Below are 13,841 nucleotides of genomic sequence, written 5' to 3' on the forward strand. Positions count from 1 at the left end.
ACAGGGAGAAAGCGAAACTATTTAACTCATTTTTTGCATCTGTCTTTACACAAAGGGAAAAAACAGTCCAACCTACCAAAAATAGTGCCATAAAAAAACAGAATAGAAATGTAAGTTAAGATAGGCAGCTGTCCAGCTTAGACGAGTTCAAATCACCAGGACCAGATGAATTACACCCCAAGGTTCTCAAGGAACTGGCAGACATGATCTCAGAACCACTGAACTATATTTTTCAAAGATACTGGAGCACTGGGGAACTACCAGAGGACTGAAAAAGAGCTGATGTAGTTCCCATCTTCAAAAAAGGGGAAAAAATAGATCCAGGAAACTACAGACCTATCAGCCTGACCTCAATACCTGGAAAGATTCTAGAAAAGATCAAACAACAAATCAGTGAACACCTTGATGCAAACAAAGTCATCACCAAAAGCCAACATGGGTTTGTCAAAAACATATCATGCCAGACAAATCTTACTGCATTCTTTGACCAAGTGATAAAATTAGTGGACCAGAGGAATGCTGTAGATATAATTTACTTGGATTTCAGTAAGGCATTTGATAAATAATAAATAAATAAAAAAATAAAAAAAAATATTTTTTTTGATAAAGTAGATCACAAGCTACTACTTGATAAGATAAAAAAATGTGGGTTAGGTAGCATCACCACCAGATGGATTCATAGCTGGCTGAGAGGCCGTATTCACCGTGTGGTCCTCAATGGAACTGCATCTACATGGAAGGAAGTGTGTAGTGGGGTGCCCCAGGGCTCTATTCTGGGCCCAGTGCTCTTCAACATCTTCATCAACGATTTGGATGAGGGGATAGATGGGGAACTCATCAAATTTGCAGACGAAACCAAGCTGGCAGGAATAGCCAATACTCCAAAAGATAGGCTTAAGATATAGGAGGATCTGGACAGACTCGAACACTGGGTGCTATCTAACAAAATGATGTTCAATGGTGAAAAAAGTAAGGTTCTACATTTAGGCAGGAAAAATCAAATGCACAGGTATAGTATAGGTGGTACCTTGCTCAATAGTAGTAACTGTGAGAGGGATCTCAGAGTCCTAGTGGACAATCACTTCAATATGAGCCAGCAGTGTGTTGCAGCTGCCAAAAAAGCCAACACAGTTCTAGGCTGCATTAACAGAGGGATCGAATCAAGATCATGTGAAGTACTAATACCACTTTACAATGCATTGGTAAGGCCACACCTGGAATACTGCATCCAGTTTTGTTCACCACAATGTGAAAAAGATGTTGAGACTCTAGAAAGAGTACAGAGAAGAGCAACAAAGATGATTAGGGGACTGGAGGCTAAAACATATAGGGAACGGTTGTTGGAATTGGGTATGTGTAGTTTAACGAAGAGAAGGGTGAGGGGTGACATGATAGCAGTGTTCCAATATCTCAGGGGCTGCCACAAACAAGAGGGAGTCAAGCTATTCTCCAAAGCACCTGAAAGCAGGACAAGAAGCAATGGATGGAAACTAGTCAAGGAGAGAAGCAACCTAGAAGTAAGGAGAAACTTCCTGACAGTTAGAACAATTAACCAGTGGAACAACCTGCCTCCAGAAGTGGTGAATGCTCCAACACTGGAAGTTTTTTAGAAGAGACTGGACAGCCATTTGTCTGAAATGGCAGGTGTAGGCAACCTCGGCTCTTTTATGACTCATGGACTTCAACTCCCAGAATTCCTGAGTCAGCTATGCTAAATGACCTCCAAAGTCCCTTCCAACTACTACTACTACTACTACTTTTTCTTCTTCTTCTTCTTCTTCTTCTTCTTCTTCTTCTTCTTCTTCTTCTTCTTATTATTATTATTATTATTATTATTATTATTATTATTATTATTATTACTATTACTACTACTACTACTACTATTATTATTATTAAATGTGGAGCTCTTTTTTCTAATATCCTGAGAACACCATGTGTAACCCTAGCCACAGATGCACCATAGACTCAAACCCACTTCTGCAAAAATGTGATATGTTTGCAATTCCTTATGAGTTTCCCCAGGTATATCATTCAAGTGACTTTGGCTTCCTACTGATATGCATGTGTTTGCTGTATCTACAGAAGAGATATGTTCACATGTACAAGTGTACATGAAAGCCAGGCTCTTTGTGCTCTTAGTTCATGTGGAAATCAGTATATACTGTATAGCATTGTGGGTGTAAAGTTTTTCCTCTGACACTCAGAAGTAATACATCATTAGAAGATATTGATAGATGGGTTTCTACAGCTTCTCAAAAAGCTTAATTGGACTTTTCTGTAATAGGCACACAGTTGTTTTGGTACATAAAGTACATGAACTATCACTAAGTAAGGGAAACTAACATAAAGCCAAAGGAAAGGTAGAAAATGAATTACTATGTAAAGTTGGGACATGGTGGTGGCCCTTCAGTGCTTCAGGCAAGAATCTTTTTCAGCTCAATTAGAGATTCCAGGATTCAACTTTGGACCTTTGTAAATGCAGTTCTTGTGCTCTATCCTTGCAAATAATAGTGACCTAGATCTCAGATCACTTTCTCTAATTAAGCTCATTAGAGCTGTGTCAGAAACTATCACCTGGAAAGTTTATGCTAGCAATTTGAGGACTTATGAACATTGTTCATGAACAAGAACTAGGATCTATCTCAAGATTTCAGCCCTTCTTCAGTAGCAGTTGAGAACTTTCTTCACAATAATCTGTCCTTTCCAAATAAAAATGGGTTTCTTTTACTCTTCTTCTACTCTGATCCCTAAACTAATTTATTTCCTGATGTCCACTGGCATAAGCCTGTTTTGATGACTTTTATTAACTGTTAATAAGGATAAATATTAGCTTATTGAATAATCTATCTTGCCTTCTAAATATCTCCACTGGGATCCAAGTCAAACTAATATTTTTGAAGATGAGTGCAATAGAGAATTAGAATTTAATGTAAACTGAGATTCTGAAACTAAATGGGTTCCAGCAATAGTTCTAATGAGGGAAAATCATGCACATGTGTGGCACCTTTCATAAAGATGAAAGGAGTTTTTTATGCTGCAAGCACCGGGACTATGAGAAACTTTACCTTTCTGGTAAAGCTAAGGTTTAGGGTACATGAAGATGCTGCCCTCTCTATGCAGAGCAGTTTCCCTTCCTGAACTATTGCACCTCTGGAATTAGCTATGTAGTTCCCAGACCTAACTGTTCTTGGAAATTTCAATCTGCTTTGTGTGGAAGAAGTTGGAGGCAGCTTACAAGTTCATGGTTAGTATAATGTTTAATGTATTCTAGAGGCCAAACATTTTTGCCTTGAGGCATATGAGGAGTGGTGGGATTCAGCCAGTTCACACCACATCAGCAGAACTGGTAGCTAATTTTTTGTCGCCCAGGCCCAGAATGGACTTCTGGAAGTGGCATCCACGGAGAGAACTGGTTGTTCACATACATGAATCCCTGCATATGAATAGTCTTGGGGATATTAACATCCGTTAATGGATGTTGGGGATAGTCTTGGGCAGGGGTCGGCAACCTAAAAAAGAAAAAGAGCCACTGGGAACCGGTTCCATCACAAATTAAAAAAAGAGGGAGCCGCGTGCGTGTCCATGCACGCGCATGCGCAAAAAGTTTTTTTGCGCATGCGCGGACGCACGCGGCTGCCATTTTTAAAAAAATGAGATGGAACCGGTTCCCGGTTGCCCGATGGCGACGGCCCGTCTGCAAAGCTGCCGCTTTCGGCAGCTTTGTAGACGGGCCGTGGCAGCTTCCGCAAAGAGCGGCGCCCCTGCCCATTCCGAGAGGTGCGCGCGCACCTCTCCGAACGACCGGAGTTGCGCGCGCACCTCCCCAAACCTTTGGGGAGGTGCGCGCGTACCTCCGTGCGAAGGGGCAGCAGCGCCGCTCTTTCAGGAAGCTGCCGAAAGCGAAGGGGCAGCGGCGCCGCTCTTTCAGGAAGCTGCCGAAAGCGGCAGCTTCCTGAAAGAGCGGCACCGCTGCCCGTTCGCGCGGAGGTACGCGCGCACCTCCCCAAAGGTTTGGGGAGGTGCGCGCGCACCTCCGGTCGTTCGGAGAGGTGCGCGCGCACCTCTCGGAATGGGCAGGGGCGCCGCTCTTTGCGGAAGCTGCCGCGGCCCGTCTGCTAAGCTGCCGCTTTCGGCAGCTTCACAGACGGGCCGAGGCGGGCTTCCTGAAAGAGCGGCACCGCTGCCCATTCGCGCGGAGGTACGCGCGCACCTCTCCAAAGGTTTGGGGAGGTGCGCGCGCACCTCCGCCCATTCGGGGAGGTGCGCGTGCACCTCTCCAAACGGGCGGTGCCACTCTCCATTTGGAGAGGTGCGCGCGCACCACTGCCCGTTGGAAGAGGTGCGCGCGCACCGGGCGGCTGGGAGCTAAAGGTGAGTCCATCAAGGCCCTAATCACCTGCTAGAATAGAGAGGGTTGAATAACATTGCACTTTAATAGCCATTTCCATCTTATTGACTTGGGGAGATCCTTAATTTTCTGGGGAACTTTATGGGATGAGGTAAACCAAGCGATGCCTGAAGTGATACTGGTTTAAAATAAGACAGACTCTGATCAAGCATGTATAATAACCCAGACTTACGCTAAGGGGATAACTGGGATAAAATCTTAATATTCATTTTCATTATATCCACAGAATGTCATCCAATGGTCTTTTTAAGGCAACCCATACCCATATAGAAGTGTAAGTGTAAGAATATTCTCTTCTATCAAGAGAAGATGATTGAGGTGTCACCTTGTGAAGTTATCTGGTATGAGTTTGGCCCAGTCAGATCTGAAGAAGTGGAAAAGAATCTCTACAGTATCAGGTAAGGCATTTTTTGCCTTGACCTTCCTGGTTGATGAAAAAGTCTAGGAGCTGGATCAGCGTGGTGATGGGTTGAGGGAAGTATTACCACATTCTCCTCAAGAAGTCATCACTCAGTCCAGATATATTAGCACTTATTGACTTTTGAGGGAAGGTTGTGGAAAAAAATGATTGAGCTGCAAGTATATAAGGTCCTAGAGAAATTGGATTATACAATATGAATTGAGGATCAGGTTCAGTTATCTCCTTAGTTTTCTTCTGACTCAGCCACCTCAGTCACACAGTCATTGTTCATATTGTAATACCTGTGGTGAGATTATCAAAATCCATAAATTTAAAATCTAGGCATAGGACTCAGTGAAGTTTGCCCTTGATCCTAAGGGCACTGAGATAACTGGCAAACATCTTTTAATCTTATCTCATTTTACCAATCTTATCAATTTATTATTTTTTAAAAAAAACATAGTAAACAAAGTACTAATCCATTTCACTTTTCCTGATCTGAATTTATACTCCCTCCCATGATGCTCTAAGGTCTGTTGTTGTCAACAGATTCTAAAAAATGTCAAATGATGCTTTAAAGTATAGGCACCAGAGCATTGAATATTTATGAGTAAAAGTTCCTGCAGCCCTCACCAAATTATGAATTTGAAGGACAGTCATAATACAAAAATGAAGAGTGAAGGGGGAAAACAACAAAGAAGAGGTGCTTATAAAAATATGCATTACAGATTTTTTTTTACTGAACTATAGAATGACATTAGCAAAAAGATTCTGTTAGGGGAACACAGTATGTGTCTGGGAATTACTAGACAACAGATTGCATTTTAGTCTTATTTTTGTTAAATCAGGGTCTGTCTGTCTGTCTGTCTATCTATCAATCTATCAATCTATCATCCTATTTATATCTTTATATTTTTCTGTTGACTAAATTTAGTCCTTGATCGAGTTATTTCACTTACCAATTAAGATGAATTTGATCAATCGATTATGCAACATGCTAACTCCTAATGACTATCTAGATAGACTTCTCCCAAATAATCTATCCCCAACCTGGCCTTTCGGCTCTCACAATCAGTCTATTTGCTAATCAAGATAATTCATCTTGTTGCTGGTCATCATCTTCTCTTTACTTCCATCTTTCCTAGAATAATAGAGTTTTTAAGAGAGCTGCATCCTCTCATAATATCTTCAAAATACAACAGTTTGAACCTGGCAATTTATGCTAGGAATGAAAACCATGGATTAATTTGTTCTACAATACATTTGTTTGTTTTGTAGTTCCAATACTGATTTTTTTTAAAAAAAACCCATCAATATTCTTTCTACTCTGTTTCTTCAAAACTCAACTTTCACTTCCAAAGAGGATCGTAGGTCACTGCATGATTCAGATCTTTATAGGTGTAGATACTTCATACATCTGCATATCTTTTTCAAACACTTTATTGCTGCAACACCCAATGCTACCCTGTGGTTTATTTCTTGACCACTATTTCCTTTACTCTTGATAGTTGATCCTAAAAGGCAAAGGCTATCCATTGCCTCAATATCTTCATGTTAATTCAAAGGATGGACTTGGCATTAGTTTGGTTTTTATATTTAATCATAGACACATCATTTTTTTGTACTCCTTGACTTTCATTATTAGAGCTCGCAGATCATTTACATTTTCCGCTCTCAGTAGTGTGATTGGCATAGTGCAACTTATTGATATTTCTTCCTCTAATTTTAAAGCCACAATCACCTTCTTCCAATCTAGCTTCCTCTCATTCTTTTGTTGGGTCCATTTTGTTTTGCAATGTTTAATCTAGACTGGGGCTTCCTGTAGCATGTATAGGTTTTACCTCTCATGTTCCGGGATTCCACCTCTCCCTTGAAGACTGCAGCAAAGGTCTCTGCTGTGTGCACTCAGCCATGCTTAACAGGCAGTGTCTTGGCCAAAGGGAAAAGTTACTGGCCGCTGCATGACCTTTTGTCTTTTTCTGGAACTTGGTGCAAGACCATCCCAGCTGCAGGTAGGCTAGAAAGTGAGTGCCAAAAGAGCTCCATCCCTCTCTTGTTGCCTCTGAAGGGAAAAAACCCAAACCCCTCATCCTTTAAGAGAATGGAATCTACATTTTCTATTTTCAAATAAGTTATTGCAGCTCTGCAGGGGGGGAATATAAAGTTCTGCTCAATAACTAGGGCAAGGCAAAAGCTTATGTAGTGATCATGTTTGCATGAGCAGCTAAATCCCTCCTTCCTAGTTTTCCTATTTTATATGATTAGCCTTAATTCCATTTATTCAGCAAGCTTTTGGTCTATTTCTAGCAATTGTTTCACTTTTTCTCAAAAAGCTGCATAAGCTGTTCTTGCAAATTATGCTTTTAAGCATCAGGCAACATTTTTTACATCAGCGGAAGACATTTTATTAGACCAAACTATTTCTTTGGTTAGTTTTCTCTGTCGCTTCCCTTGCTATTGCTGCTGACACTGTTCAATGGAGATGATGATGGTCTGCAAGCCAGGGCCTTCAAAGACACAAAACTGGAATAGCAAGCAGCCAGTGGGGCTCTGCAAAAGGATCAATATCCACCAGCCAGGGCCTGCAATGCTACCTCTCCTACCATAGTTTGCCAAGCACATATCACCTAATCTGTGTTGTCTTCAGTAAGGAACACATGAGACAGCTAGATCAAGTAACAACCTTTAATAATGGCATGGAACCGGGCGCTGACAGACTGCCTGCGCCGATATTTATACTCCTGCTGGCATGCTGGTGACCAATCAGAAACTTGCCGGTTTCCCGTGGTCGGTGAGGTCCAATCCGCGGCGGCTGGCTATGAAAAGCCGGAGCTGTTACATTTCGCCGCCCCTGCACTGTCTCTGCGGCTTGACAGCTGAGAGCTGTCAAGCCGTTGCGGCTGCGCATAAGCCTTTGGCAGCTTTTGACAGCTGTCAAAAGCTGCCGTGTGTTCCGGCCGGTTTTACCTCATAACCCTTTTTGTAATGTACATAACCATAACACAACAAATACATAGCATAATCCAAATCTGTTTTGGTGCCTTGGTGATCCAAAACATGTCCAAGGTGATTTGTTTGGCATCTATTCTTCACCATGGCCCTCCCTTGCTACCTTGTCCCTTTCCTCTTTAACTCACCCACTTCCACTATTATGTTTATAATTTTTCTGAGTTATCCTTGTCAAGAGACTGAGTTTCATACATGGATATGTGATGGTCACTGAAAGGGAATTGGTGGATGTTTGTGTCCATTCAGATATGCAGCTTACAGAGAACATTGCCTTGTAGCATACCAGTTCAAGATTGGAAGTGACTCCTAAATTCAGAGATGTTTTGGAAAACTTTCTTTGTTTTTCCATACCTGTTGCTATCTTCATTGGTTTAAACATATGCCATTGTAATACTGTTTCTTTTAACAACTCTCAAAATTCTTTGTTAAGTTTCTTCCTGAAATCTTCATTTTTCTTGGTTTTTGTTCTGTACCAGCCTGCTACCAGCCCTGCAGAAAAGGCAGGGACAACCCCTTTACAAACGGCAAGAGGCTGGAATTACGCCTGCCAACTATATTCACATAAAACAGAGCAAGACAAGACACCAACCATAAAACACGAGCTAAGAAGCAGGAACAATCCAAGCGGTTGCCTTCAGCAAACCAGCCCTCCCACACATTCCCCTTAAATACAGTTCAGGGCGTGGCCTCTCTGTGCCTCCTTCCGAGGTGCCCCATTGCCTTCCTCTGTTTACTCCTGACTGACTGCCTCCTGCGTCGGGCGTCCTTGAACAGGGCCAGCTGTGGGTCATCTTCATCCACGCTGTCAGGCTCACACAGCTGGGTCTCCGTCCAATCCCCTCAGCAAGCTCTTCAACACCCCCCTCCTCCTCCTCTGAGTCATCCGACCCAACTGCCGAACCCACAGGCTGACCCTGAATCACAACACTTTTGGCTTTTATTCTCCTCTGTTTGTTCTGACATCCAGTTTGCCTTCTTCTATTTCTTGGAATTTGGCAGTTGCTTTTCACAGTTGTCCTTAACAATTTATTTGTTTCATTCCAAAGTTGTTCAGGTTCTGTGTGAACAAGTTACAGGACTTCAAAGAACTTGAAGCATATGCTAAAGATCATATTGTAGAAACTTTGCTCTTCTGCACTAGCTTGACTTGGAAACTCGCACATGAGCTGTTAATAATCTGTTAAACTTTCAGCACCTGCCCACATCATTGCTGATACAGCTGAGCTCCTCTACTTCCTAGTACCAATAAGACCGTGAATTTGATTTCTGCATGTTTTGATGATATCAATGTATGTAGGGATCATTTTTGTTGTCTGAAGAATATGGGACTGGTAGGCACTGGTATGACAAATCATTCTTCCATTTTATTTCTGTTTCCTAGGCCATACAGTTCAATTTTCTTTTCTTCCCATATCTAGTTTCAGTATTTCAATTGTCTAGCATGAAGCACTTCTTGTTTGCAGGTTTTTTTTTGGGTAATTTTAGATTGACTTTAACTATAAAAAACCCTTAACCACTTTTTCACTTGCATCAGTGGTTGGAACATAAACTTGGATAATTTTAAACTTGGAAGTTTAATTGGTATATTTGATATGACTGTATTGTACTCAAATTTTATATTTATTGACTATGAAAATAACACTTTTCCGTCTTTGTTTTCCATGCCCAGCATGATCTTCCATTTGATTTTAATTTGCTTAAGATGCCAATGTACAGTCATTTCATTTCATCTTTTTCTGTACTTAGTCTTCCCATGTTCATGCTTCTTACGTTCTGTGTTCTCAGTATACTTCTGTCTTTCCAGATCTGGTTTTTTATGTCTTGCATGGCAGCATCAGCAACTAGAAATCCTGGAGCTTTAATCTAGCCACTTCATGAACACCATTAGTACTGCAAAACATCCTCCACTCTTCCTCATTAGCATGTTCGATGCCTTCTGACCTCAATCATGTTTCCTTGTCTATCCATAGGAGTAGTTTATCATTGTCTTTTCTCTGCATTATGAACTGGTGCCTCTGCCAGTATCATGAAAGTGATTTCTGCCTGAAGCATCTTCCTATATTGCTCTGCTTTAACTGGGCAGTTGAGATATCTTGACTCATATATTTATGATGTATCTTCTTGGTGTTGTTTGTTCATCCCTTCCAGGAATGCAACTGAGAAGTTTGAAACAACTTACCTGGTTCCATCCTACCAGCATTCATCTTTTTTTTCTTGTCAAAACTCAGTACCATATTATAGGAACATAGTCAAACTAGAGTCTTGGACTTTAAGAGAGCTAATTTCAATAAATTTAGAGAGAGCTTGGGAAGGATTCCATGGATGAGAATCCTCAAGGGGAAAACAACTCAAGAAGCTTGGGAAATTTTGAAAAGTGAGATTATAAAAGCCCAGTCTGACACAATACCAGTGAAAAATAATAGCTCTCAAAAGAAACCAGCATGGCTGCATAAATCTGATAAGTTGAAAGACAAAAAGGACAAGTATAATAAGTGGAAAGAGGGGCACATAACTAAGGCAGAATATCAGCAAATAACCTGAGCCTGCAAAGATGAAGTGAGGAAAGCTAAGGCTCAAAATGAACTAAGGCTTGTGACAAAAGTAAAAAAAAAATAACAAAAAAGTCTTCTTTCAACATGTAAACAACAAGAAAAAAGTTAAGGAAATGATTGGTCCATTAGTGGGAGAAAATGGCAAGAAGGTGACAAGCAACAGGGAGAAAGCAGAACTGTTTAACTTGTTTCTTACATCCGTCTTTACACAAAGGGGGGGGGAACAGTCCAACCTATCAAAAACAGTACCATAAAAAACAGATTAGAAACACAAGTTAATATAGGCAAGAAAATGGTAAGTAAGCATCTTTCCAACATAGATGAGTTCAAATCACCAGGACCACATGGATTATGCCCCAAGGTTCTGAAGTAACTGGCAGATGTGACCTCAGAACCATTGAATTATATCTTTCAAAGATCCTGGAGCACTGGGGAACTACCAGAGGACTGAAAAAGAGCTAATATAGTTCCCATCTTCAAAAAAGGAAAAAAAATGGATCCAGGAAACTACAGACCTATCAGCCTGACCTCAATACCTGGGAAGATTCTGGAAAAGATAATCAAGCAACAAATCAGCAAACACCTAGAGGCAAACAAAGTCATTACCAAAAGCCAAAATGGGTTTGTCAAAAACAGATCATGCCAGACAAATCTTATTATATTCTTTGACCAGGTGACAAAATTAGTGGATCAGAGGAATGCTGTAGATATAGCTTAATTGGACTTCAGTAAGGCATTTGATAAAGTAGACCACAAGCTACTACTTGATAAGATTTTAAAAAATGTGGGTTAGATAGCATCACCACCAGATGGATTCATAGCTGGCTGACTGGCCATACTCAGCATGTGGTCCTCAGTGGAACTGCATCTACATGGAGGGAAGTGTGTAATGGGGTGCCCCAAGGCTCTGTTCTGGGCCCAGTGCTCTTCAACATCTACATCAATGATTTGGATGAGGAGATAGATAGGGAACTCATCAAATTTGCAGATGACATCAATCTGGCAGGAATAGACAACACTCCAGAAGATAGGGTTAAGATACAGAAGGATCTTGACAGATTTGAACACTGGGCACTATCTAACAAAATGAAATTCAATGGTGAAAAAAGTAAGGTTTTATATTTAGGCAAGAAAAACCAAATGCACAGGTATAGTATAGGTGGTACCTTGCTCAATAGTAGTAACTGTGAGAGGGATCTTGGGAGTCTTAGTGGACAATCACTTAAATGTGAGCCAGCTGTGTGTTGCAGCTGCCAAAAAAGCCAACACAGTTCTAGGCTGCATTAACAGAGGGATAAGATCACATGAACTATTAATACCACTTTACAATGCCTTGGTAAGGCCACACTTGGAATACTGCATCCAGTTTTGTTCACCATGATGTAAAAAAGATGTTGAGACTCTAGAAAGAGTACAGAGAAGAACAACAAAGATGATTGGGGGACTGGAGGCTAAAACATATAGGGAACAGTTGCTGGAATTGGGTATGTGTAGTTTAAGGAAGAGAAGGGTGAAGGGTGACATGATAGCAGTGTTCCAATATCTCAGGGGCTGCCACAAAGAAGAGGGAGTCAAGCTATTCTCCAAAGCACCCAAAGCAGGACAAGAAGCAACGGATGGAAACTAGACAAGGAGAGAAGCAACCTAGAACTAAGGAGAAACTTCCTGACAGAACAATTAATCAGTGGAACAACCTGCCTCCAGAAGCTGTGAATGCTCCAACACTGGAAGTTTTTAAGAAAAGACTGGACAGCCATTTGTCTGAAATGGTATAGGGTTTCCTGCCTGAGCAGGGGGTTGGACTAGATGACCTCCAATGTCCCTTCCAACTTTATTATTATTATTAATTATTTATTATTATTATTATTATTATTATTATTATTATTATTATTATTATTATTATTATTATTATTATTCCTTGGAGCATACTCAGCCATGGCCTTCCTAAGAAGGCTAATCACAATATACACCATAATGAAGACATATTAAGGAATGCACATCCTATAGACTCCTGTTTGTACTCACTGTAGATATAATGCCTTGAAGAAAAAGTTACAGACCTTTTCCAGAAGAGTCCCTAGGCTCTTGAACCTAAAGCTTATGCGGTTCCCTGGAGCAACATTGACAATTGATCAAAAGGATGGCTCATGGCAGGAATCAAATTGTGCTAAAGAAGCTTCTTTATTTTATTCTTGCAACCAACTAGGCTTGTAATTCTGTGATGTTTATATGAGAAATCTCCATTCATTCTGTTTAGTAAAATTATGAGATCCAGCACCAAGAATGTATATACTCTGACATGCCTTCCCTTAGATAAAATTTGTGGCATTCTCTGTTCCTTTCTCAATTTTTAAAATGTAGCAAAGCACATCTGTTGTACTTTCATGGATAATTTCCTGCAGTCATGTTTTATGTGTGTGTATACATCATAACACTTTGAAGTTATGTATATATTTAGTTTTCTCTTGCTCTATCTCATTTTATTTGAGATAGTTTCTTCATTCCTTTCTTTGCTGTCAAAGTTTATCACAATACCATTTAAGAGACTAACATAACAACTCTATGGAAATTCTCAGTCATCTTTGTCACCTTTGGGACAACTCCATCAATGTTTACTTAGAAGTAAATCCCACTGATTTCAGTGAGACCCAGTCAGCCAGGATAAATATTTTTTGAACACAGTGGGATTTTCTTTCAAGTAAACTTGTATATGATGGCATTATTTCTATTTGGTATTTGTGCATTAGCAGAAAAGCAGCCATGTCATTTCAAAGCATACAATGGAGCAAAATCAAAGCCTTATATTGTATTTCTTTCTGAAAGGCTGGATTGTTTGGCCAATATGACCAGAACTATCTAAATCCTATTATTTTCAGTTTGTTCACATACTTTTTCTGCCCAAAGAATCACAACTGGATAGCAGTGATATTGTAGAGAGAGTGAATGAGGAAACACAAAATCAGAACTTTTTTTTCACCAATATCATCATCATCATTATCCTAAGAAAGAAATTGCCTGTACCTTCAAAATGCTGGAGAAAACCAAGGAGACTGCATTCAGTAAAATGGCTTTATGGTATGTAAGATCTTGAAGGCTGTTGTTTCAGTTATATTTATGTTAAAATTGTTTAGTGGCTTTTTAAAAGTTTTGTTTTTTCATTGTTCTGTTTCATTGATGCTACCTAGTTTCAAGTTCATAAAGTAGACTGTTGTATACATTTAATAACAAACAAATATGCCTGCCAAAGATACACTTCTGGAGACTACCTGGTGGGTGTCCACATCCACAACAAGTGAAATGTGTGGAAGGCATTCTTTGCAGAAATTCTCCATCTGTGGAAAGTCCTCTCACCAAATATAACAACCACATCCTCATTCCTAGTATCTCTACGCATCTGAGGCTCATGAAAGCTTGTATTTCTTTTAACAAAATGCCATAGAAAAGGTGCTACCATATTCTTGATTTTTGGCTC

At 40.3% G+C, this 13,841-nt stretch overlaps 1 long non-coding RNA gene across 13 annotated transcripts in view; it reads left to right on the top strand.

Annotated features, from left to right (window-relative positions):
• Positions 1-4,329: 4,329 nt before the first annotated feature.
• The window catches only part of LOC310646756, a 57,087-nt gene continuing 47,575 nt past the window's right edge, over positions 4,330-13,841 (top strand). For 9 of the 13 annotated variants that reach the window (XR_014493750.1, XR_014493751.1, XR_014493752.1 and 6 more), the window contains exon 1: positions 10,065-13,444. This is a non-coding gene — a long non-coding RNA (uncharacterized lncRNA). Of the gene's footprint in view, positions 4,372-4,454; positions 4,807-10,064; positions 13,445-13,841 lie in introns of those variants that run through there. The other 4 variants (XR_014493747.1, XR_014493748.1, XR_014493749.1 and 1 more) reach the window with 4 other exon arrangements.

This window comes from Vipera ursinii, assembly GCF_947247035.1.
Source record: "Vipera ursinii genome assembly, chromosome: 1".
Taxonomy (NCBI): Eukaryota; Metazoa; Chordata; class Lepidosauria; order Squamata; family Viperidae; genus Vipera; species Vipera ursinii.